Here is a 26,256-nt window from a genome sequence, read left to right on the forward strand (position 1 = left end):
ATCTGAATGGCTTAATGACTATGTAAAGTGGAAGTCTACATCCTATTTAAAGTGCTTCCATTTTACCACTAAACATAGGGTGAGATACAAGTCTTTAAAATATGTCAATAGAGAAATTATCATCTAGTCAGTATATGATTATGATAAACTAAAAAATATAGGTTTCCTTCATCAACCACTATGAAAAATATATCAAACTCTCTTGCTTATACTGCTTCTACTTAAAAAAATTATCGTCACTACATAATACTACCCTCACATTAAATCCAAGGAATATTTGAATAAGTCTAGACCTCATATAAACCATCTATAGATCTATATGTAAGATTCAAAATATAACAAGGTTAACTAAAATATAAATAAGAACCATTTATAAAAAATTGGCCACCACAACCACTCAAACTCAATGTGGTCCACCCAAAGAGATAGAGGTGATCCATGTAGTGCCTCATGTGTATGCACATTATTCCATGACTATTTTTAACATAAAAGGCACATTGAATATTATTATTAATTTTTTATTTGCATGGTGAGATGCTTTGATGACTATAGATTATTTTGATTGCCAATAGTATAGCTCTACTATATGCTAGGTGATGATGCTATTTGAATTGATCATATATATATGCCAATGTTGGTGACATGACATAATACTTTATGATGCTACCTAGTTTATTTTGTACCTAAACTTGGACTATGGTTTATATTTATATCAGATGGACATTTTGGATTAATTTCTAGTGTAATTTTATGCTATGGATATTTACATTTTACCTTCATAGATATATTCTCATTTGACTAAGAATGTCTATTGAAATGCTTTGTTTTCAATTTTATAACATTTGATTATACTTTGGTATGTAGTATTACACCACTATGTAACTATATGTCTATTTGTACTTAATGTTTTTTATGTACTGATCATTTATACTTCATATTTTCTTAATCTAATCAATACATCCTAAGTTATGTATTTACCCTGATTATAATTTGAGTGTCTATCAATATCCCTGATAGTGGAACTAGGAGATATTGACCATGATCATTTGAATGTTGAGCCACTTTTGTCCCTATATGGGGAAAACATATATATTATTATTATTAACCCTTTGTTAATTGTGATAAATTTAGATTCATAATACATTTAGGATTCTATAGTTGTCATGGAAGATATCATTTAAAGTTTTGATTTAATAAATAAATTTGGGAGATTTTATTTGTTTATTTATTTTATATTCTAGTTATCACCTAATTTATCTTAATTTAGTTCTAAATACCTAGAATTTCCTTAGTTAATTTAGGAAAAATATCCAAATTATCTATTAAATGATTTAATATTATAACTTATAGGTCACTTTATTCAAGTTTATTAGATTAGAAAAAGGAGTTTTCACATACACTTTTTATTATTGAGTTGTGAAATTGGAGAATTTTCTCAAAAGCCCTCTTTGAGGATTTTATCAATTTGTTCGTTGTGGGAGATTAACTCAACATATTGTTGTGAGGATAGGCTTGTTGGGTTCATGGAAGTATTATCCATCTTCCTTGAGGTTTTAATAATCTTCAAAGTTCTCTCCATTTATCTCTTTTGTTTCCAGATCTCAAGAATTTTTTGAGAGATAGGTCTCTCATGTTTTCATTTCTTTACTTTGTTTCTTCACAATTATTTGATTTCTAAATTATTGGAAGTTTATAACTAGTTCTCTCCTTCATTTTCATAAGATACTATAGCTTGGTTGGTTGGTTATATTTATTTATGCCAATTTGGGTTTTTTTTTTTTTTAAATTGTGTTTCTATGCTACCAAATTCCACATGTGTTTTCGAAATGGGATATTTATTGGATTTGTAGGAATTTGAGATTAATTCTAGAAATTATTTTTAATTTTATCAAATTCTAAGATGTTTGGTGTTTGGATATTTTCTCATGCCTCATTTTGTTTGTCATCTAGATTTGGGCTAGAATATTGTGCCATTAGTTTTGATGATGGAAACTAATTATCCTTCATGTGTCTATTCATCCTATGTTTTCATTTTGTGACTTTTGGATTTGTTGGAAAATTTGTACTCTTGATAAAATGCACAATTGAGTGTATTTTCATACATGTATCTTTTGGTTGTATTTCTCAAATCTAATGCTCTCATTTTTGTGTTTCATTGTTTCATGTAGATATGGTTGTGTCTATGCATGAGAATGTGCACATGCCTATGGAATGATCTTGTGAGACTCAAACTCCTAGACTTAAATACTATTTGAGTCATTTTTAATTTGGTAGTTAGGTTGGGAATTTTCATTGCATAGAACATGTTGTATAATAAGAAAAGGTATGTATAGGTAGATGTTTGGATTGGCTTCTATTGACACAAAAGTTTGCACCCCTTCTTGAGGTATGACCCTCAAACAACCTTATGTAACATGGAAACAACCTCCAAGTCTGGGACTTACACTCTGAGGTTGAATATCTGGAGAAGGTCGGCTTCCTTACTATCAAGGTGTACCTAAACTACTACTAACGAGGAAAAGGGAAAAGAGAACTAAAAATTAAATGCAGAAAGGGAAAGGGGGTGATGCAACAAGATTGAAATTTGGTTACAAATTTTCCTATAATATCACTACACATAAATGAAAACCCAAAATATAGTATTCTTGGCTCAATTCTATTTCCCAAGGAATCACATGCAAGTTTGCAACTAATTAAATTGTTGAAAGGAAATATATTTCACTATGCAACAACTATTAGCAGACTTGACACAACATATGAATCAAGAAAATAGAAATGAAAAAATTCACCACAAGGCAAGATACATCCACAAATAATGAATTGTAAGAAGAGGTAAGCAATAGAGCCATTTCATTAATGCAAGGAAAAAGTTGCTAAGTATAATTGTACTGCAAAATAAAAGCAAAGAAGAACCTTCAAGAAATATTTACAACATCCCTTTATAGAGTTCAAACATAACTCTAATGTTTACATTGAGTTCTAACCCCAACTAGGTGGAGTTGAGTTGTAGAGGGAAGCAATAATTGAGAATCAGAATGAAATCTAATCATGAACTACAATTGCTACTAGAAGTGATAGGATGAAACCAAAACAAGTGCACCCAACTGCAAGAGATCAAATCACTAAAGTCTAATCATTTCGTGCATTCAATATTCATGGAGTGCATTGGCATCATTCCAATCAATGCCTAAGAAGTAGCTAAGCATTGAAGAACTAGTCATGATTATGTCATGGCTACATGAAGTTGATTCATGCCATTGGTAGAAAATTACGGGAAGGGATAACAAGATGCATTATCCACCTATGACATGCAGGAATGACCATAGGGAAAAACTAATTTCCAAAAATAAAATGATGGCCATTGATGAAGGTCTTCTCTTTGAAATAGACAATCCAGATATGGAGAAAATTTCCTCAATGAAGATTTAAAACACAACTGCCAATGCAAATCTTCTTTATTTATAGAGGGTGACTTGTTGATCTCATTTTGGTTTTGATAAGGCAATGACAAAACACTTAAGTCATTATATAGTAGAATCATAATGCAAGCCAAGTGCATAGTGTATGACAAGCATAAGTTTCCAGATAATACATGCCAAGCAATATAACAATTAATGCTGAGCACTAGTATTTGTCAAGCAATCTATGCACGCTGAGTCATTTAGGAGCTGAGAAAATAGTATGTGCTGAGTGACTCAGGTGTTGAGTAAATAGTCCATGCCAAGTTGTTCAGAAGCTAAATTACAACATTTAAAGCATAGTGTTGGTCAAGCATCATAGCCTTTAGATGTCAAGTGAATAGTCAATGATATAGTTATTTGTAATGGCACAAATTACTATGTAAACCTTTTTTGGGCCAAGATAAACATTATTTTGCAATTGTAGAAGATAAGGATTGAGTCATATTATGAATCCCTATGTAGTCCATGCAACCAATCAAATTAAGGGATGATTTAGGCAACATTATGGATCAATCACATCCATTGATTCTAACCTAACCCATTCCACCTATGTTTATTTAAGAAGGAAAACTATAAAGAGTTTGTAAGATATACGAGAGATGAATGCTAAGTGTAGAGAAAGAATCCATGGTGGCTATAGAGGTTATGATAGTGTTATGAATTGCAAAATGATTTAGAGAGAATATAGAAAAGTAGAGAAAGGATAGAGGAGACATATATAATTAAAAGGATCAAGGATTTATCAATAAAGAGAAGATCTAACATCTAGCAGTGAGGTGCTAACTGAAGGATCATGGTGTTGAATCATTTTAATAGGTAATATAGAGAAAATCTCCTAACAAAGTAGCCTTAATAGGTTTTGTATTCTTAATAGAATAATTTAAATCTCTTAACTAAGTGATTACTTAATTATGAGTGTAAATACTCTAATAAGGTGAGACCTAATAGTCTTTATAGCCTTTGTGTTGGAAATTTGATTGAAAAGATCACTATGAGAAGAAGATTGAAGATCAAAGAGTGATATTGTTGTTAAAAGAATGTTTTCAATCTTTGTTTTGTCATTGATGTCAAACCCGAGGAGTGACAATTTCTTATAAGATCGAAGTACTACCACTTAGTTGATTGATAAAGAGGATTTGATCAACAAGATGTAACAAGAGTACCTAATGGAAAGGTTGATTTATGATGTTGTAATGAAGTGCAAGGATCAACTAAGATAGTGGTTAAATGATGTATTGATAACATACTTGAAGACACAGAAGTTGGCCACACTTAGAAATATTAGAAGTATAAGTTGTAACAAGTTTGAATGCAAAGCTTAAACTAAGTTCATTAGTGGGTGTTGAGAAATCTAGTTGAAGCCAAGTAAATTCTTAGTTGGAGTTGGGCAAATGCAATCTAGTGCATGCCAAGTGAAGTTTAGGTATTGAGCATCAAAAAATCTTAATAGATGTTGAGTGAACTTTAGGTGTCGATGAAGTTCAAGTGTCAAGCATCAAAAAATATTAACAAGTGCCAAGTGAACTTTAGGTTCTGAGTGAAGTTAAGGTGTTGAGCATCAAAAACTCTTAATAGGTGCTGAGTGAACTTCAAGTGCCAAGCATTAGTAAAACACAACTGGTGCTGAGTAACATAGTATGTGTCAAGAACTAGTATTTCAATAGTGTCAAGCTATTACATTATTTAAAAATTGAAGATTCGCCAAATCTGAGCCAATTGAGTTGTTACCTTATATTTTGTCAACTAGTTGGAGGATAAGGATGATGAGATGGTGACACAGAATTCCATGTAAACCATTTTTGAGAAAATTCAAGGGGATTCTTCATGATGTTTCTAGAAGAAACATAATATGGGTTAGATTCAATGAATCCTACCTAATCCATACAAATTGAAATTAAAGGATAGAAGAATTGAGTAGGAAAAGGAAGTTCCAAACTTCTATTTAACAAGTCATAGACCAAGAAGAAAAAAGTTGCTAGTGTGCCAAATTGAAGGGTGTCAAGGAGAAGACATCTAGAAGAAGGAAGAATAGAGCACAAAGACTCTAATTCAAAAAGTGGTTAGAGAGAGATGATTGTAATGGTACATTGAGGATGGAGACTCAAGGAAACAAAGCTTAAAAGGAGGTCAAGCTATCAAGAGTTGTAGAGATTGAAAGCCAGGCAATGATACGAGCTAAGAAGTGATATGAAATCTTCAAGTTGAGTTGTATTCTATAATTAGGTCAAAACCCCTAATTGGTACTCTCTAGCAATTGTATCAGTCAAGGTAGAAGAAAATCCTATGGACTTTGGTTGGTCTAACAAACATTTGTAAATTCCTTAATAGGGTGACATTCCAAGTGAATGTTCTAAAGTCCTCTAACCGGGCCCACTTCTAATAGGGTGGTTAAGTCCTTTAACCAGGTCACATTTAATAGTCTATTGTAAGCCTTTAACAAGGCAAGCCTTTCATAGGGCATCATTTCAAAAGAGTGAGAATGGAGTAGCATGTTAGTGGTGGTTTTTCCCAAATTGGGTTTCCACGTAAATTACAGTGTTATGTGTTGATCTTTTATGTGTTATGCTTACATGTTGATTTATAGTAACTTGCTAAATAGGAAATTTTAAGCTTGGATTAATGAGTGGTTGAATGGGTTCACTACACTTAGTAAAAAGTTTGAAATAGGATATTTGGACCTTGAATAACTGATTCAACCCCCCTCTTAGTTATTCTAAAGCATTTCTAACAATTGGTATCAAAGCCATCTATTGATTTAGTTTTAAGGTACTAGAAGCAGGAAGATTAAGATTTCTAAGGAAGAAGTTCCCAAGCTCAAAAAAGACAACTTTGGTGGCATGGTAGAATTTGATGAAATTGCACCTTGGATAAATAGGTGATTATGCACAAACATCAATTGGAGTAGAAAATGTAGATCTAGCTAGACCCCTTATTGCAGATGATTTGAGCAAAAGGAAGGAACACAATCAGGCAATGTTGGAGATTGCCTCTGCACTCAGTTATGTTGAATTTGATGACATAAAAGGATGTTACAGTACATTCAAAATGTTGAAAGCCCTAATATATATCTATGGAGGAGATCAAAATGTTCAAAGAGCAAAGAGAGAAAGCCTCAAAGGAAAGTTTGATGACATGAAAATAGAGGGAGGTGAGAATGCTGCTCAATATGGATCTAGAATGAAAGAAGTGGTTGGTACAATAAGAAGTCTAAGTGGTCAATTGGAAGAAGAGAATGTCAAAAAAAAATACTTGAGAACCCTACTTCCTATCTATGCTATTAGAGTTTTAGCCATCCAAGAGCTGATGTGTGTACAAGGAAATACACTAACCTTTGAAGGAATAGTGGGAAGACTTATTGCATTTGAATTATCCAATTTTGATAACTACAAACCTAAGAACCTTGAATCTACTTTCAAGGCAAAGCTAACATTAAAAGACATTGAGGAGGTGACATCAAAGAAGAAGAGTAGAAATGGAAAGCATGCACCTAGTGATATCAGCATAGATGAGGAAGATGTGGAACAATTGGAAGCACTACTAGCTAGGAGATTCCATAGAGGCAAAGGAAAATTCAAAGGTAAGCTCCTTAGAGGGTTCTTGGGTAACTAGATTTATGGTGTCATGTGTTAAAAAATAAATTATGCTATGGATAGAAATGTGTAGTTATCTATTTCAGTTTATATGCTAAATTACAAGATGTATGTGTGGTGAATGTTTTATGTTTAAAGTTTTGAAGTGCTAATTCAAACCTGCACAACCCCACACCCCACCCCCTCGCCTCTCAAAGTTTACTTTCCCATTATTATTTCTAACATGGCTAAGATTTCATGAGGAGCCTAAAGATGTGCTGAATCCAATGGTTGTCATGTCATTTTGGGCTTCAAAGCCTTTTAGAGACTCTGTAGCATGAAGGAAAGCTGAAATGGTGATGTGTGGTAGCATGATGTAATTATGGACCTTGGAGTGCTGAGAAGGCTTTATGGTATGAGGAAGTGCTAGAATGGTGACACATGATAGCATCATATCCAATTCTAGGCTTCAAAGTTTCATAGAGACACTATGAAGTGATGAAATGTTAGAATGGTGACACTTGTAAGCATCCTACACCTCTTTCATCAATCCTCATATCCACATATTTGGCTAGCTTAAATGATGAAGGTGGGACCCTCTATTACATGGCACAATTCCAAGTTTTGGAGCTTTGAAGAAGCATTACAATGCAAGGAAACATCCCACACTTTTGGGAAGATGGGTAGATAGGTTATGAAAACATGAGAGCTACCAGATCTCATAGCAAAGAATCCACCCCTTAGAAGATCACTTAGATCAGATATTAGTGATTAGCTAACTGGAGGGGCAAAAATGGGCAACATTATTGGCAACTAAGAAGGATGCTTACCTACTAAGCATAGATCAGTGGCCTTAAGAAATCCATTGGGCATGGAGTCACCAAAAGAACAACATGTTGTCCAACCTGCAACTTCATAAATTCTTCCTCTATAATGAGTAAAAAGTAAAAATTTGCTATATCTAGGAGGGAATAGTTGTTCTTGTGCACTTCTTGGAAAAATGAAAACCTACTCTACTATGTACAAGTATTTACAAACAAAAAGATCAAACAAACCAATTGACTAGCTTGTTGAAGTAGCTATGCTTCCTTATAAGTTGATTTCCTCTTTCATGCATGTAGGTAACTAAAAAGATCAGCAAGCATAGCAAAAATGTTGCTACATGGAATATCTTCTTCCTAATGCTAAAAATAATGAAACTTTGTAGCACTAGGGCATTACCTTCTTGAGCAAGATATACTTGCTCAATTTTGAAACTCACCCTCATGCTCAAAAGTAAGCATGAATGAGGGAAACATGCTTATCTATTGTAGATCTAGATGCCTAATTTGGATCTCCTTGATGGCACATGGTCTAAGAAATCAACCTTGACCTCATTGTTGTGCTCTAACACCTTGATGTCTAGCTAATTTGGAATTGACACCTCCTCCTATGAAGAAATAATCTCCACATCTTCTTCATGTTATTCATGAACCATCTCCTTTGGAGCTACTAGTATGGTGTGTATCTCCACTTGCTACTATTGAAACACATGATTATCCAATAAAGGAACACAATACTTGATGTCTATGGATGAACAAAACATCTCCAACTCATCCCAAAAACTATCTTCATTAGAATCCTCTTGCTTTATTGTAGTAAAATTACATAGGTTGAGGGGAAACCTCATTCATATCAACATGTTCTTCCTCAAAGGAAAAGCTATCCTTGAGGCTCTCTTCTCCATCCTCTATATCATGGATGGTTATCTATTGCAAAAATTGATTTTTTTCCTTTCTTAGCTTGTAGCAGATCCTCATGTTAGAGTATTTGGATATTTTCTAATTAACTCTATTCTACTTATGCTAAACGTCATTTATTAATTATTATTATGCAACCTAGGTTAGACCTTTTTGGGGTTTTGATATCTTTTATAAGGATGATCTCCCTTTTTAATTGAGATAATTAACTTTTGATAATAGAAATTTCTATTTTTCTCATCAAGAATATCTCATCTATGGCTTTGACAATTCTAGCCTCCATCGCTTTTTTCTTCTCTCTTCTGTGATAGCTGTTTGCATGTAGGTGATTCTTGGGAGCTATGAGGTTGATCTTTCTTCAACTTCTACATGGTATCAAAAATAGGTTTTTTATTGGATCTGCGGCAGAAAAAATTGACTTAACCATTGAACTCAACATGCTATAAAACCTCCATTTCTATATAAAATATGTCCAGTTTGGATACTATTGAAATCAGAGGCAAACAAATTTGTACACAGGTCATTTTAGCCTAAGCACACAAAACGAGGCAAAAATATTTTTTTAATTAAAAAATTTATTATTGCAAGCATTGTTAGATTTTATTTTTAAAAAAAATTGCTCTAAAAGCACATGTATTTTTGTGGAGAAGGGTGATTTTTCAAGAAGGGGAAAATTTGTATTAGATTACTGCACAATTATCAAAGCCAATGGAGGCTGCACCCACTTGTATCACATGTCAAAATTTGACTAGAGGATTTATTTTTCCCCATACCTATCAAACATAGGTCTACTAGGCCATGCACATAGTGTGTAGTGTGTAGCCACTGAAGCGAGTTCTCCCAAAGTGGCATTAGCTCTACTTTTAATGCATTCTTTTTCATAAGCATTTTTTTGTTGAAAGGATAGATTTTATTGGGAGTTTGGCCTTTCTTCACATCATTGTATGCAGCCCAGTTAGCTACCAACTAATCATTGGTCTTTCCATACTATGTCGATCTTAGATAGCCATCTCCCATTGATGTTGTTGAGATCCTTCCTTGCAATTTTGTTTGTAATCATTTCAACTAGTTACATCTCCCAAGAGGCTCATCTCCATTTTTCTACCCACATAAGTGCTGGTTTCCCACATCATTGAGTCCTCTAGTTTTTTATTTATTTTTTGCTTGAAGATCAGAATCACCATACCCTCCTTATTACCTATGATTTTACCTTTACATTTGATTGTTGATGTGGGAGTGTGGTTGGCAGTTTGAAGCTCATGTTTTGATGCATAGGATTTTTGAAAGGCCTACTTGTTAGCCATTTTTTATGCCTTGATTGGCTCATGTTAGTATTATAATCTCTTTGTTTTTGAACTTTTCAAAATTTGTCTTGGTGATGTGCCACATCTACATGTGTGAATGGGAGGAGAGCATTTTTTGTGATAAAAGCTACGCTATTATATTTTGGCATGTTTAATAGCCTTTAAGGGTGGTCTTTTTGAATCACATGGTGGTTTTTTGATGGTTTTTTTTTTCCCTATGCCATATCATGTTTATTGGTGGTTTGGGAATCTTTATCACAATTTCAAATGCTTCCAGCTTCCTATGCTCATTGGAATAGGTGTGTGATTTTATTTGGAAGATGTTCTTGGTGTTTGGAGATGCCCATGGGCCATGTGGCTCATTCAACTACATCTATGCATTAGATTGAGCTATGGTTTTTGGAGGCACAAAATGTTTTTGGAAGCATTTTTTGCTTAGACCTCCACACATGTTTAGCCGCTATGCATTAAGAGTTGTGGAGAGTTGAAGGAGAGGAGGTTGTTTTGACTATTTGGGGATTCATGTTCTTTTCTTGACATGCATATTTAAGGCCACTAGATTTATTTTCTAACACCAGCCATTATGCTTTTCCAACAAGCATTTTTTCCTCATTGGCAGTTTTAGCCTTAATTTAAAGGGAGGTTATTTGAGTTTTATATGGTGTTTTATTTTCACATGTGAGATTTATTTTTGGCTATCAGATGTTTTTCCAGCACCAACCCTTTGTCTAACAAAGTGTTTCCAGTGATTAGATATCCTTTTCTTGATAAGGGTCACTTTAAGGCATTTTTTCCTTGATGACCATTTGACTGTTAAATTTGGGCTCATTACTTGCTGACATCAACATCATGTCAGTACTGCATTAGCATATATTATCACCTTATTGAACTCTATTTGGACCTACGTTTTCATTTTTTCTCATATCTTGGGCATACAAACTCTATTTTCCAAAAATGAGATATCACCAAAAATTTGTTTCTAAGCCCATCATAGTGGTACAATTAGTTCTCAATTTTGATGTCTTTTTTTTATGGCTTATTTTTTTTTCAAAGTTAGAAGTTGCTTTTTTCACTCCTAGCTACATATCTTGAGCATTTGAGCTCTAATTTTGGAATTCTTAATATCATTGCAAAGGTCTTTTCTAGCTCTTTCTAGTGATGCTGGTTATTTTTCTAGATTCTATTCCATGTACATTCTATTTAGTCTTTTGCATTTTTGTATTCTAGTGGATATGTGAGTCATTTTAAGTCTAGGGATCAATTTTTTTTGCTTCACATGATTCATCATGACTTGTACTATCTATTTTATTAGTCTTATATATTTTTTGGTCTATTTAGACATCATTTGTATGCTTTCTTGCAAACACACTAAGATAAAGTGTCATATTGTCATTTGTATTTTTGTTTTAGTTATTTTGCCTTGTTTTTCCTTCTAATTCAAGTAGTTTAATATGAGAAAACTCATGTAGATTATTTTATTCTTGTGATTCACCATATTTTGTTCCTTATTATACATGCACTACTCATGATTAAAGTGCCATAGTGGGGTTGATAAAGCCTTTGTTTTCCATCATCCTTTGTCTAGTGAGTGTCCCTTTCATGACATTAGCCTCATGACATGTCTGAGATTGATCACCTCAGTAAACACATATGTACTCTTTTGTGCATCTTGATCATGGTTCCTCAACATGTAGTTCTTTTGGCCCACTATTCTAGTTTCCTATCACCTCACCCTTGTCTACATTTGGAGGGTTCTTCTATTGCTTCTCATGCTTTCTATGTTTGATTGGTTAGCTCTTTGGGCTTTGGTATTTCATGCCATCTATGTCTTCAAGTTCATTTGTTTTCCTTTCTATGCCTCCTGATTTGATGTATATTATAGTCTTCTCTACCTGGTCAGGTTCTATTTTAGTAGAGGTTCTTTAGATCAATAGTTAATTTTGAAAGATTTTTGTAGCTTCTACATGATTTAGTGATGTTCTTCATGATAATCTTTTGTTACTATATTTTGGAACATTCCCTAGTTTGGGGGCTTCTTTGGTCCTTCACTAGTTTCTTTCAACATGTTTTCCATCTCTTTTTGGAGTAGGCTTTTTCCCATGTTATTTTCTCTATTTCTCCTCTATTTGGAGATTTGGTACCTCATCAAGCCTTATTTGTTGGGATCCAAATCTACTTTTTGTAGCAGTTTCTACATTTTTAGCTACTCCCTAAGTTTATCTTAAGGGGGGCTATTAGAGTAATTAGATATTTTCTAATTAACTCTAGTCTACTTAAGCTCAACTTTAGGCATCTAATATTAATTCTTTTATTAATTATTATTATGCAAACTAGGTTAGACCATTTTAGGATTTTTTTCTTCTTTATAAGGATGATCTCTCTTTGTAATTGAGATAATTCACTTTTGATAAGAGCAATTTCTCTTTTTTCTCATCAAGAATGTGTCATCTATGGATCTGGTAATTCCACCCTCCATAGCTTTTTGTTTCTATCCTCTATGATAGGTGTTTGCATGTAGGTGGTTCTTTGGAGCTATGGGGTTGATCTTTCTTCAACTTCTACACCTCATTCTTTGGTAAAGGCTCAAAATGCATGATTATTTTCTCAAAAGAAGGAACAACCTCTTTTTCTTCTTCTTCCTAAACAAAGCAAGGAAGCTCTTCAAATAAGAGGATTGGATCCTCTTCATCTTGTCCAATCTTAAACTCATTGTCCTCCTTAGTAGGTTGAAACTACTCAATGATAGCTCTTTGGGCTTCTTTTCACTCTCCCAAACATGTTTGTACCATCAAGAGTCCATACAAGTGGTCCACCCTCAAAGAGTGAAATGGTAATGGGTATGGATGGCTCGTGGCCATATTTTTTGCATGAGGAGTGGAGGAGTCACAACACCAAGCTCTTGTGATGGAGGGGGATTCTTGAAGAGAGGAGTGACAAATTTTGGAGGAGTTGTATCTACTTCACATGAAAATGAGCTGGCTAAAGCCTCATTTCCTCTTCTTTTTCTGCAGAAAATTGCATAGCAAGTCTCTCCTCAAAATGTTTTCTTTTCTTCCTCTCTTCTCCTTCTTTTTGGAGATAGGCATAGTATGCCATATTCTCCTCCTATCTCTCAATCTCTTTCCATATTGCAATCTCATCAAGCTAATTATCCCAAGCCAACAGTTGCTCATTCTTCTCCTAAAGCTTTAAATCAATATCCCTACTCTGTTCCATTGTTTGCACTTGGAGTACCAACAAATTCTCACCAATCTTAGCCATCATAGATTTAATGTTCTTGATTTTTTCATTTGGAGGTATTGGGTTTAATGGGGTAGGAGTAGGAGGCTAGTAATAATTTTGAGCAAGTTGGCTATAACAACTTGAGGATGAGATTGAAATTGGTAATATGAGGGCTAAGGATAAGCATTGTAATGATATGGAGGGAGATATTAGTTGTTTCTATGAAATATGCCAATGGTTAGAGCTTCATAAAAGCTGCAATTTCATAGAAAACTTAAAAATCACAAAAGATCAAGGATGATCTATACCTACTAGCATTGTTTCATCTTGGAACTTGTAGATTTTCACTAGAGTCACCATGTGTTTTATTGAATTCCTCCAAAGATTGATGACATTGAGAATAACATCAAAATTATCAATGGATCAAGATTTCAATGGCTTCCAGAAGACTTATGTAGCTGAAATTAATTTTCCCATTGCATGTGCCTAAAATTGTTGACACAAAATTTTGCACCCCTACTTGAGGTATGACCCTCAAATGACCTTATGTAACATGGAAACAACCCCCAAGTCTGGGACTTGCACTTTGAGGTTGAATCTCCAGAGAAGGTTTACTTCTATACTATTAGGGTACACATAAGCTACTACTAGAGAGGAAAAGGGAGAAGGAGAACTAAAAAATAAATGCAAAAATGGAAAGGGGTGATGCAACAAGATTAAAATTTGGTTACAACTTTTCCTATAATTGCCTACCATAAATGAAAATCCAAAATACACTAAGCTTGACTCTATTATATTTTCCAAGGAATCACATGTAGGTTTGGAATTTATTAAAGTGTTGAAACAAAATACATTTCACTATGCAAAAGCTATTAGCAAACTTAACACAACATATGAATCAAGAAAATAGAAAAGAAAACATTTACCACAAGGCAAGATACATGCACAAATAATGAATTTCAAGAAGAGGTAAGCAATAGAGCTATTTCATTAATGGAAGGAAAAAGTTGTGGAGCATAATCTTGCTACAAAATACAAGCAGAGAACAACCATTAACAAATATTTACAACTTCCCTTTATAGAGATCAAGCATTGGTGTCATGCTAATCAAGGCCCAAAAAGTACCTTGGCATTAAAGGATTAACCATGATGGTATGTCATGGCCACATGAAGCTGATTCATGCCACTAGTAGAAAACCATGGGAAGGGATAACAAGACATTTTATCCACCCACAACATGTAGGGTTGACCATGGGGGAAAACTAATTTCCCAAAATTGAATGTAGGCCATTAATGAAGGTCTTCTCTTTGAAATAGATAACCCAAATATGGCAAGAATTTCTTCAATGATGGATTAAAACACAACTATTGATGCAAATATTCTTTATTTTCATTGGTCAATGAAGATGTAACAAGGAGCCTCCAAGTTGTACTCAATCCAATGGCTGTTATATTATTTTGGGCTTCAGAGCTTTGGAGAGACTCTGCAGAATAAAGGAACAACATAATGGTAACACATGGTAGCATGATGTAATACTATGCCTCAAAGTGTTGATAAGGCTTTACATCATGATGAAGTTCCAAAATGGCAATGTGTGGCAAAATAATATGCAATTGTGGGCTTAAGAGTCTTACAAAGACACTACAGAGTGTGGAAATGTTAGAATAGTGGCACTTGGTAGCATCCCACAACTTTTTGTTTGGTAGAATGGATGGTGATATTTTAATCTTTCATTGAACCTCTGTCATTGATCTATGTATGTGCATATTGGGTTAGCTTAAATTTCAAAGGTGGGACCCTTTGCTACATGGCACTATTCAGGGTTTTGAAGCTTTGAGGAAGCACTATAGCATGAGGAAATGCGAGAATGGGGACATGTGGAAATATCCTTTTCCTTTGGGAAGATGGGAAGATAGCTTGCAAAAACATAAGAGCCATTGAATCTAGTAGCAAAGAATCTAGCCCATAGAAGATCACTCAAATCAGATATTAGTGATGGATTGAATGGGGGGGGGGAAATGGTCAACAACTTCTCATGAGTACCTCAACCCAAAAGTGACCTACAAGGTAACATGTAGGGGTTAAAATAAATTGAAAAATAAATAAACATTGATATAATAAAACTTTATGGAATATAAGAGAGCTACCTTATTGGTAGATAAGAATCCCAAGAGGCTAGTATAAGAGTGGTGTATCACTATAACTCCTATTCTCCTTTGCAAGCTATTACATGTACATGGTAGAGGCTTCTTGAGTGAGTTTATGAATCATACCATATACAACTTGTGCTAGTATGAGAAAATAAATTTCACTCCACTAGAGGTTGTATATATAGTATCCTTTAGAGTATTATGACCAATGACCTAATGTATTATATTGCATTCATGATCATATGTGTACTTGTTTCAAGTACTATTTTGTATATGTGTGTATGCCTTAGATGTCTATATTTTATGTGATTTTGATAGGGTAATTATCTTCATGATCATGAAAGGGTGGGCTTAAAGGTTCAATATGGTTGGGAGGAATTTCTACCTCAACCACTATTGGGGAGTAGAAAATAGGGAAGAATATCATTTTGATGTAAGATTATGTTTTACTTGTCTCTACTTCTCTTGTCCTCTTGTGCTCATGAATTTTTAATTTTTAGTTTCATTCTTGGTGCATATTCTTTATTGTATCAAATAAATGTATATCCCATTAGTTAGATGATTTCAATGTATAATTAATGTATATTATATTAAGGTGCAATTGAGTGACTTCCACCTTGATTTTTGTGCATCTAGTACACCCTAGTATGGAGGTTTCTTATCTCAATTGGCATTCTATGTTTTCCCATAGCTAACAATTGCATTTATCATATGATAAAATAATTTCCTTTTGGAATATGTGAAAGGAACGACATGATAAAAAGGCAGTAAAGAAGATATTGAATTAGGAAGAACACTCATGGAAAGTGTAGGGTTAGAAATACCATTTCTTAGAGGAATCAAGATTTATATATAAGTCATAATAAGTGGTGGTGAATAAGTGGGAATGATGGGAATAGAATTCAAAATAGAAATGGAAGGTTAAATGATTATGGAAGGAGGATTGTATCCCAACCCTTGAGAAAACTCCATGAAAGGTTTAGTATGAATATCAATGAGATGAGAAATTATATACAAAATTGAAATGTTATTATCATAATAGCTAAAACAAATCTTTATATCTTTAATAGAAGAAACACTATAAGGATATCAATTTTATTACTCAAGTTAATTTTCCAATGTGTGAAATTTATGAGTGAGTATCTCAACTTGGGAAGGAGGAATTCTTGAGGATTCACCTTCATCATGATAAGAATGAGAATATTTATTTATCATAATAGAATTAAGGTCATGAGTGAGAATTTTTGTATTATCATGGGTTATAGGAAATGAGGAATCATGATCAAAATACCTCATGAGTATATAATTTTATTTAACAAGAATAATATATGTTAGACTTAATATCATAAATCTTATAAAATGAAAGATCAAACAAGAGTAGTCTAGTGATATTAGCCACAAAGAAGATCTAAATGTGATTAATGTAAGTGCAAGAGCATAAAAAATAAACCTCAATGCACAAATGAAGTAACAAAATCTAACACCAAAATGAATGTCCGATGTAAAGAAATATAATGAATTAAGTTAACTAAAAGAAGGTGAACACTTAATTTAAAGAATAAAGTGTAATATATCATGTTTTCCAAAATATTTATGGTTAAAATAGAAGCAATGGATCCATTAATGTAAACAAGATGAGATGAGTTCATTAGTTAAACATCTTCATCCTAATCCATTCAATACAAGAGAAAGAGGGACTTCCAAACACAACTCTCACTATAATTAAAGTTCAATTAGGAATACACAAGTAAGATAAAGGGGTGTCAATAATAAACCTAAATTATACTGAGGAATCATTGATGCAGGTACATACTAAGTGTAAGGGAAATCTTGCATCACCCTAATATTGTTTTTGTATTTTTTAATACAAGTTGCTTTAGTGAAAAGTTATTATTTTTGGAAACCTACTATTTATACTAAGTGCTTTATATGAGCTTAGAATGTTCTAATTTCACAATGGGGGTTCAGTTGATTCATATCAGTCTTATAGTTGGCCTTCATTGTCATATCATCTGTATTGATGAAGTAATTAGTATTTTTTGGTACAAAATATTTGATCTCAATTTTCAAGGCCTTAGAGTCTCTAGAATGAGGTTGAACCCCAACTGATGACACTTACTATGTCAAACCCTTATAGATCAGGAGTTTTCATTTTCAAAAAGTGGTTATAATAGCCAATCAAAGATATAGTTAAAAAGTTATGGCCTCTAGAAGATGGACTAGATCTGATTATAATTTGAAGTATTTCTTAGATGACTCCATTTAATAAATATGAAAAATGAAATAATTTTAGGGTTGGTTGGCCATATGGGTTAGATTAAGTATAGAACCTTCCTTAAGAGTAGAAAATTGCCTATATAAGGAAGGCTTGTAGGGTTGTCTAAGGAAAGTCTAGGTGATTGGTTGTGGCTCTATCTCATAGAATATTCTAAGGAAAATTCCCATGTGCCTTTCCAAATTATATTATCTATAATTCAATACTTTTGCAGACGATAAGACTCTAATTTTCTATTCTTGAAAAATAGTTTTGTTTATCTATTTATGTATTGTGTTTATGGTACTAAGAGGAGAACCCCTTCATCAAGTGGTATTAGGGCAGTTCTTGAGTGTGTAGAAAAATCACTAACTACGAAGAAGTTGCACCAAAACTTATTTTTTTGTAATACACACAAAAATGCCTCCACAAAGGGAATGTAGTAGAAAAGCCATAGGTGTGATACCTAATGTTAGATGCCTCTAGAGACTAGTGTGAGAATTGCAAGAAGAGATTTATAAATGAATTTATCTTATAGAAAGAGATGAAAGTGAGGACTAATTTGAGGAAGAAGGAAATATCAATGAGGAAGGAGAAGGTGAAGTTATGAACCAAAAGGAGGAAAGAGTTTTCAAGGTCAAATCCAAGATTGGTAAAAGTACAGAGATTGAGGTCCCCACATTTTTTTGGAAATATTAACCCAAAATAATTGATCAATTAGATCAATGAGTTAGAAGGATAGTTTGAGTGTGAAGATATCAAGGATCCTAATAGGGTTAAGTTTGTGAAGGTGACACTGAAGGGTCATGCAAAGATCTAGTGGTAGAATATTAAATAGGATTAAATAGAAGAGCAAAGGAAAAAATCATAAGATGGGATCAAATGGTAGATAAATGAAAGAAAAAATTCATTCAATTTGATTATAAGATCGATCTAATAAAGAAAATTCAAGGGATATGTAGAAAGTAATAAGATCTATTCAAGAGTATATAGAAGAATTCTATTGAGTTCTCATAAGAATGGGCCATGTGGAAAATGACAAGGAGAAAGTTTCCTATTACCTTAATGGGTTGAGGCCAAGTGTTCTAGAAGAGTTAAGTCCAGTCACAATAAATAGTAAGAGGCATACTTGTTTTCCTTAAGAGTAAAGGAAAAAATAAGCAAGAAGTTTGAGAGAAGGAAAAGTGGAAGAGGTTGTGGTGGAAGATTCAATAGATGGTCTTATGGAGGCCAAGATCAAGGTCTAGAGAAGGAGAACAAAACCAAGAGGAGCTAGAATCATGGGAAAAATAATTTAAATTATTTTCATTATCAAAATAATAATAATAAAAGAGGAAGAAGAAGAAGAAGAGGAGAAGGATCTAGAAAAGGAGTTTCTTTTAGAAAATGTTTTCACCAAGGAGAAGAAAGTCATAGGGCTTAAGAATTTCCTCACTTCCAAGGAAGGAAAATTAAGAGAATTGAAGTCCGAGCCATATTTGTACATGTAGATGAAGATATCAATTCATGACATTTTAAAGATGCTAAAAGATGAAAAATCCTAGTTAATAAAAGAATCTAGTTGAGTAGTGAGAATGAAACTAAGAAAAGGAGAAGCTTGTTTCACATTAGGTGCAAGTGTGAGGATAAGTGTTGTGATGTGATTATAAAAAATGGAAGAACTAACAATTTTTGAAAGCTAATTGAAAAGATCATTATTCAAGAAGGGAGATATTTTTGAGAGCTAATTGAAAAGATCATTATTCAAGAAGGGAGATTGTTGATAAAGAATATTTTCAATTTTTGTTTTGCCATTGATGTCAAACCTTCTATTTTTTGGAGTGACAATTGCTTATAAGATCCAAGTACTATCACTTAGTTGATTGATGAAAAGGATTTAATCAATAATATGTAACAAAACTACCTAAGGGAAAGGTTGAGTTATGGTTTTGTAATGAAGTACAAGGATAAGTTAAGACAATGGTAAAATAATGTATTGATAATAAACTTGAAGATATAGAGGTTGGCTATACTTAGAAACTTTAGAGGAATAAGTTGTAACAAAGCTATCTACAAAGCTTGACTAAGTTCATTAGTGGGTGTCGAGAAAGCTAGTTCATGCCAAGTAGATTATAAGTAAGTACTGAGAAAATGCAAAATCTAGTGTGTGGTGAGTGAAACAAAAGGTGCAAAGAAAGTTCAAGTACTGAGCTAGACAAAAATGTAATAGCTTTCAAGCATTAGTAACAATGTTTTGATGCCGAGTGAATTCATAGTAGGTGCCAAGAAACACAACATGTGTCAAGCATTAGAAAGTCAACAGTTTCAAGGTAGTGCATTATTTGAAAAGTCAAAGATTTGCTAAATCTGAGCTAATAAGTTTCTTACCTTGAATTTTGTGAACTAGATGGAAGATAAGGATGATGAGTTGGTGGCACATAATTTTAGGTTAATTGTTTTTAGGTGAATACATGAGGATTCTATAAGATGTTTCTAGAAGAAACAAGATTAAAGGTAGATTCATTGAATCTTACCTAATCCATTCAAACCCAAAATAAGAGTGGGATGATTAGAGTAGGAAAAGTATTCCAGACTTCTATTTGAGGAGTTATAGGTCAAGAAGTATGAGTGGTTGGTTGGAGAGAGTATGTGGTGTCAAGGAGAAGGCTTTAAGAGAGAGGAACAAAGTACAAAGACTCTTCTTTGATAGGCGACCACAGAGGTGATTGCACTGGCACAATGACCATGAAGACTTAAGGAGATAAAGCTTGAAAGGAGGACAAGTTGTCAGAGATACAGAGAATGAAGGTTGGGAAAATTTTGTGAGCTGAATTGAGATTTGAAGTCTGCAAGTTATGTTGTTAGTTATATCAGATCAAAAACCCTTATTGTTACTCTCTAACAATTGTATTAGTTAGGGTAAAATTCTATGGACTTAAGTTGGTTTAACAACCATTTTGTAAATCCTTTAATAGGGTGATATTCCAAGTGAATGTTATAAAGTCCTTTAACTAGGCCCAATTATAATAGGGTGGTTGAAATCCTTTAACCAAGTCACATTTAATAGTGTGTTTTGTAGCCTTTAATAGGGCGAGCATTTCATAGAGCATCACTTTAGAAGAGTGAGAAAGGAGTACCATGTTACTGGTGGTTTTTCCCAGATTATATTTCCACATAAATCATTGTGTTATGTGTTCATCTTTTATGTCTTATTCCTCCATGTTGATTTATCAATAATTTTCTAAGAAGAATGTTTAGCTTGAATGTATGATTAGTTTTATGGGCTAACTACACTTAGTGAAAAAGTTATATTAGGACATTTGGACCTTGAATAACTGATTCACCCTCTCCCCCCCCCAATTATTCTAAAGCATTTCTAACAATTGGTATCAAAGATCTCTACTAATTTGGTTTAAAGGTACTAGAAGGAAAGAGATCAAGATGTCCAAGAGAGAAGTTCCCAAGCTCAACAAAGATAACTTTACTGCATGGAAAAGTCTAATGAAGCTACACCTTGGATCAATAGGTGATCATGCACAAAACTTAATTGAAGTGAAACATGTTGATCCAATAGGTGTTCCTACTGTAGAAGATATGAAGAAAAATAAGGAGCACAGTCAGGCAATGCTGGAGATTGTCTCTACCCTCAACTATGTTGATTTTGATGACATCAAGGGATATAGCTCTACATTCAAGAAGTGGAAAGCCTTTTTAGATATTTATGGATGAGATTAGAATGTCCAAAGAGAAAAAATAGAAAGCTTGAAAGGAAAGTTTGATGACATGAGAATGGAGGAAGGTCAGAACATTGCTTAATATGCCTCTAGAATAAAGGAAGTAGTAAGTACAATAAGAAGTTTGGGTGGTCATTTAGATGATGAAACTGTCAATAGAAAATTTTAAGAAACTTTCTTCCCATCTATGCTATTAGAGTATCATCCATCCAAGAGTTAAGATGTGTACCCAAAAACAAGCTAACTCTTGAAGGTATAATGGGAAGACTTACTACATTTTAGTTATCCATTTTTTATAACTACAAACTTGAGAATCTTGAATATGCTTTTAAGGCCAAGTTGTTGTTTAAAGACATTGAAGAGGTGAAACCAAAGAAGAAGAAAAGAAAGATAAAATATGCATCTAGTGACAACAACATAGATGAAGAAGATGTGGAACAATTGGAAGCATTGCTAGCCAGAAGATTTCATAGAGGCAAAGGTATATTCAAAGGTAAGCTACCTATCATTTGTTTTAATTCTAATGAAGTAGGACATATTACTGCAAGATGCATATAGAAATAGAACTATAGAGAAGGAAAAAAGTACAAGAACAAAAGAGAAGATGATAGCAGAGATTACATAGAAAAAGGAAAAAAGTGTTACATTGTTGAAGAAGAAGATTATGATGAAAATGATGATGAGGTAGTCTATGTAGCTATGAAGGATGAGTCAGACTAAGATGAGGCAACAACATGGGTAATCTGTGTGAACAAAACTGATAGATGGATCATAGATAGGGATGCTCATATCACATGACAGGAGACAAAAGTAAGTTTATTACCTTTACTTAGTATGATGGAAATAGTGTTAGATTTGGAAATGATGCTCCATGTCTAATCAAAGGAAATGGCTCTATTAAGCTTACAAAGAAAATTTCATGTGATAATGCATACTATGTTGAAGGATTAAAATACAATCTACTGAGTTTGTCATAGTTAAGAAATGTAGGATGGAAAGTAGAATTTGGAAACAAAACTGCCAAAATCTATGACACTAATGGGAAAATGATAGGAAAAGAAGACCAAACTAGGATTAATCTATTTTACCTAGATATGGAGGATGCTTCCTATCTCATTGGAAGATTTGATGATGTGTGGCTATGGCATGAAAGGCTATGTCATGTCAACTTTGATAATCTGATTAGCATCAGAAAACTAAAGAAAGTTAGAGGTCTACCTAAACTAAAAAAGTATGACAATACAATGTCCAAATAGTGTCAACTAGGAAAGATGACCAAGTCAAGTTTCAAAAGTAAAACCTATACCTCCAAAGAAGTACTAGGGTTAGTCCATATTAATTTATGTGGCCCAATAGAAGTCCAAAGCTACAAAGGAGATAGATATATAATGTTGTTTGTAGATGGCTATTCTAGGATGATGACTATCATGTTCTTAAAGCAAAAATCTAATGCATTTCAAATGTTTAAGTAGTATTTAGCCAGCGTTGAGAAGGGAATAGGGAAGAATCTAAAGTTCCTAAGATCAAACAAAGGAGGATAGTTCACATCAAAAGAATTTGAGACATTTTGCAATGATAAAGGAATCAAGAGACAAACATCAACATCTAGAACTCCCCCATAGAATGGAATTGTAGAAAGAAGGAATAGATCAATGATAGACTATGCTAGAACATTAATGATGGAGAAGAATGTTTCTCTAAAGTACTAGAGAGAAGCTATAAGTACAACTATCTACACCCTAAATAGAGTACAAATCAAGAAAGGTACAAATGCAACACCTTTTGAATTATGGTATAGTCACTCACCCAATGTAAAAAATTTCAATGTATTTGGTTGTAAGTGCTATATTATTAAAGATTCTAGAAATGACAAGTTTGATGCAAAAAGTGATAAAGGCATATTTCTTGGATATTCCACTAGAAGTAAAGCATATAAGTGTTTAAATACTAACACTAACAAAATTGTGGAGAGTGCAAATGTAAATTTTGATGAGCATACAGAAGTTCAAGTTGATGAATCCAAGAAACTAGAAGAATATATATCTTTTGTATACTTCTATGAAGGACTGCGTACTAAAGAAGAAGCTGTCAATCAAGTTGGGAATCAACAACAAGTTTCAGCATCAACTAAGTTACAACCAATGAATGTCGAGCTGCATTCAGAAGTTGAGTTACAAAATGAAGATAATGCACATTCTAACTTTGAAATTAGTACACATGAAAGAGATGTTGAGCTACCTAAAAGAGATGTGCATAGTGACTATGAAGATGAAATGCTAGAAATAGAAATAAAGAAAGATCCAAGGTTATCCAAGTATGTGAGAAGACATCACCCTACAAAACAAATCATTGGTGACAAGGAATCCAGACCTATGACAAGCAATAGAATAAGAAATGAATCATGTCTACTGAGCAAGATTAAACCTAAAATAGTGAAAGATGTACTACAAGATGATAATTGGTGTAAAGCTATGGAAGAGGAGATTGAGTAGATAGAGAAAAACAAAACTTGGACCTTAGTTCCAAGACTACCTGACAAGAATGTGATTGGTACCAAGTGGGTATTTAGGAACAAGCTAGATGAGAATGGTGAAATCGCAAGAAATAAGGCCAAACTAGTTTGCAAAGGTTATGCACAAGAAGAAGGATTGGACTATGGGGAAACATTTTGCCCCTATTGAAAAGATGGAAGGAGTAAAAACTTTACTTGCATATGCTACCTGTAAAGGTTTTAAAGTCTAACAAATGGATGTAAAGTTTTCTTTTCTGGATGGTATATTGGAAGAGGAGGTCTACATAGAACAACTAGAGGGATTTGTTGATAAAAACAACAAGTATATGGTTTGAAAACTACATAAAGCTCTCTATGTTTTAAAACAAGTGCTGAGAGCTTAGTATGAGAGAATTCACAAACATCTTGTAAAGATAGGATTTGAAAGAATAGATCACAACACCAACCTATATATCAAGGCAAAAAAAGTAAAGATATCCTGTTATTTGAAATCTTTGTTGATGATATAATATTTGGAGGAAAAGATGCACTATGCAAAGATTTTGCTGATAAGATAAAACATGAGTTTGAGATATCAATGTTTGGAGAAATTAAATTCTTTGTTGGATTGTAAGTAAATCAACTAAAACATGGCATATTTGTGACTTAATCAAAATATATCAAGGAAATACTCAAAAAATTTGGCTTGGAGGATTCAAAACCACTCAATACACCAATGGTAACAAGACATAAGTTATCCAAGAATGATGATTCAACTGAAGTAAATTAGACAATGTATAGATGAATGATTGGAAAGTTATAGTATGTTGTACACAATAGACCAAACATTGCATTATCTGTTGGAATAGTGGCAAGATTTTCTACAAACCCAAGAGAAAATCATCTTATGGTAGTAAAAAGAATAATGAGGTACCTAAAAGGAACATATAACTTTGGATTATACTACAAGATGACTAAATTTTTTGAGTTGAATGCCTACACTGATGCAAATTGGGGAGATAATATAGATGATAGAAAACACATTAGTGGAGGAGCTATCTTCTTAGGTAAAAGATTAGTCACTTCGACTAGCAAAAAGAAAAGTTGTACCTCACAATCCATAGCTAAAGTTGAGTATGTTGCTACTACTATCAACTACAACAATATTGTATGGATAATGCACCTATTGAAAGGAATGAAGGAAGAAATAAATAAACCTATGATACTCTATTATGATAATACAAGTGCCATCAACATATTTAAGAATCATGTGATGCATGCCAAAACAAAGCACATTGTTATAAAGTATCACTATTTAAGAGAACTAGTGGAACATAAACAAGTGAAGATGGAATATGTCAACTCAAAGAAAAAAATTGTTGAAATCTTCACAAAACCATTATCTAAAGATTCATTTGAGTATCTTAGAGGTAAGTTAGGGGCGATACCCGTATCTAAGGCTATTTGAGTAACAACAAGACTGCCCTACATCAAATGAGTTGATTGCTGAAATGATATAAATTGATATAGAAAATACTTACTTTAAGTTTTTTTTTGAAGTAATTAAAATACTAAAATTCTAAATTAGTCACAAGCAAGGTGATAGAGGGAGAAATTGGAGTTCCCACAAATGCTACGCTTGCATGATAAGATGCTGACAAATTATGTCTTTGGCATTGTTTTCAAAGAGGAAAACATAGCAAAAACTAATCAAATCTATAGAACCAAATGTGTAGAGGGAGAAATAGTAGAAAGGAAGGAGAAAGGAAATTGCAGCTAAGAGGGAGAAAAAAACATAGACAAGAATTAATCAGGATGACAAGATCAGAAAAAGTAGAACAAAAAGGAGAAGATAGTGTATCAACAAAAGAGACATCTCTAATACTTTGAAAGTGGGAGTCATAAGAAATTCAAAGTTGTTGATAGAATGAACAATTCTGGATACAAAGTTTTCTTTTTCACATTTGATTTACTATTTTAACCTAGTTAGCATTTTGATAACATAATTGATTAGTTTGGTTTGCCATCAAATGCCAAAGATAGAGATTGTTGAAATTTGATTGAAAGGATCATTATTGAAGAAGGGAGATTGTTGATAAAGCATGTTTTCAATAATTGTTTCATCACTTATGTCAAACCTTCTATTTTTTGGAATGACAATTGCTTACAAGATCCAAGTACTATCACTTAGTTGATTGATGAAGAGGATTTAATCAATAAGATGTAACAAAACTACCAAAGGGAAATGTTAAGTTATAGTTTTGTAATGAAGTACAAGGATCAATTAAGACAATGGTAAAATGATGTATTGATAATACACTTGAAGATACAAAGGTTGGCTACACTTAGAAA

Source organism: Cupressus sempervirens, chromosome 11, assembly GCF_028749045.1.
Source record: "Cupressus sempervirens isolate cs-2001-9-10 chromosome 11, ASM2874904v1, whole genome shotgun sequence".
Classification (NCBI taxonomy): Eukaryota; Viridiplantae; Streptophyta; class Pinopsida; order Cupressales; family Cupressaceae; genus Cupressus; species Cupressus sempervirens.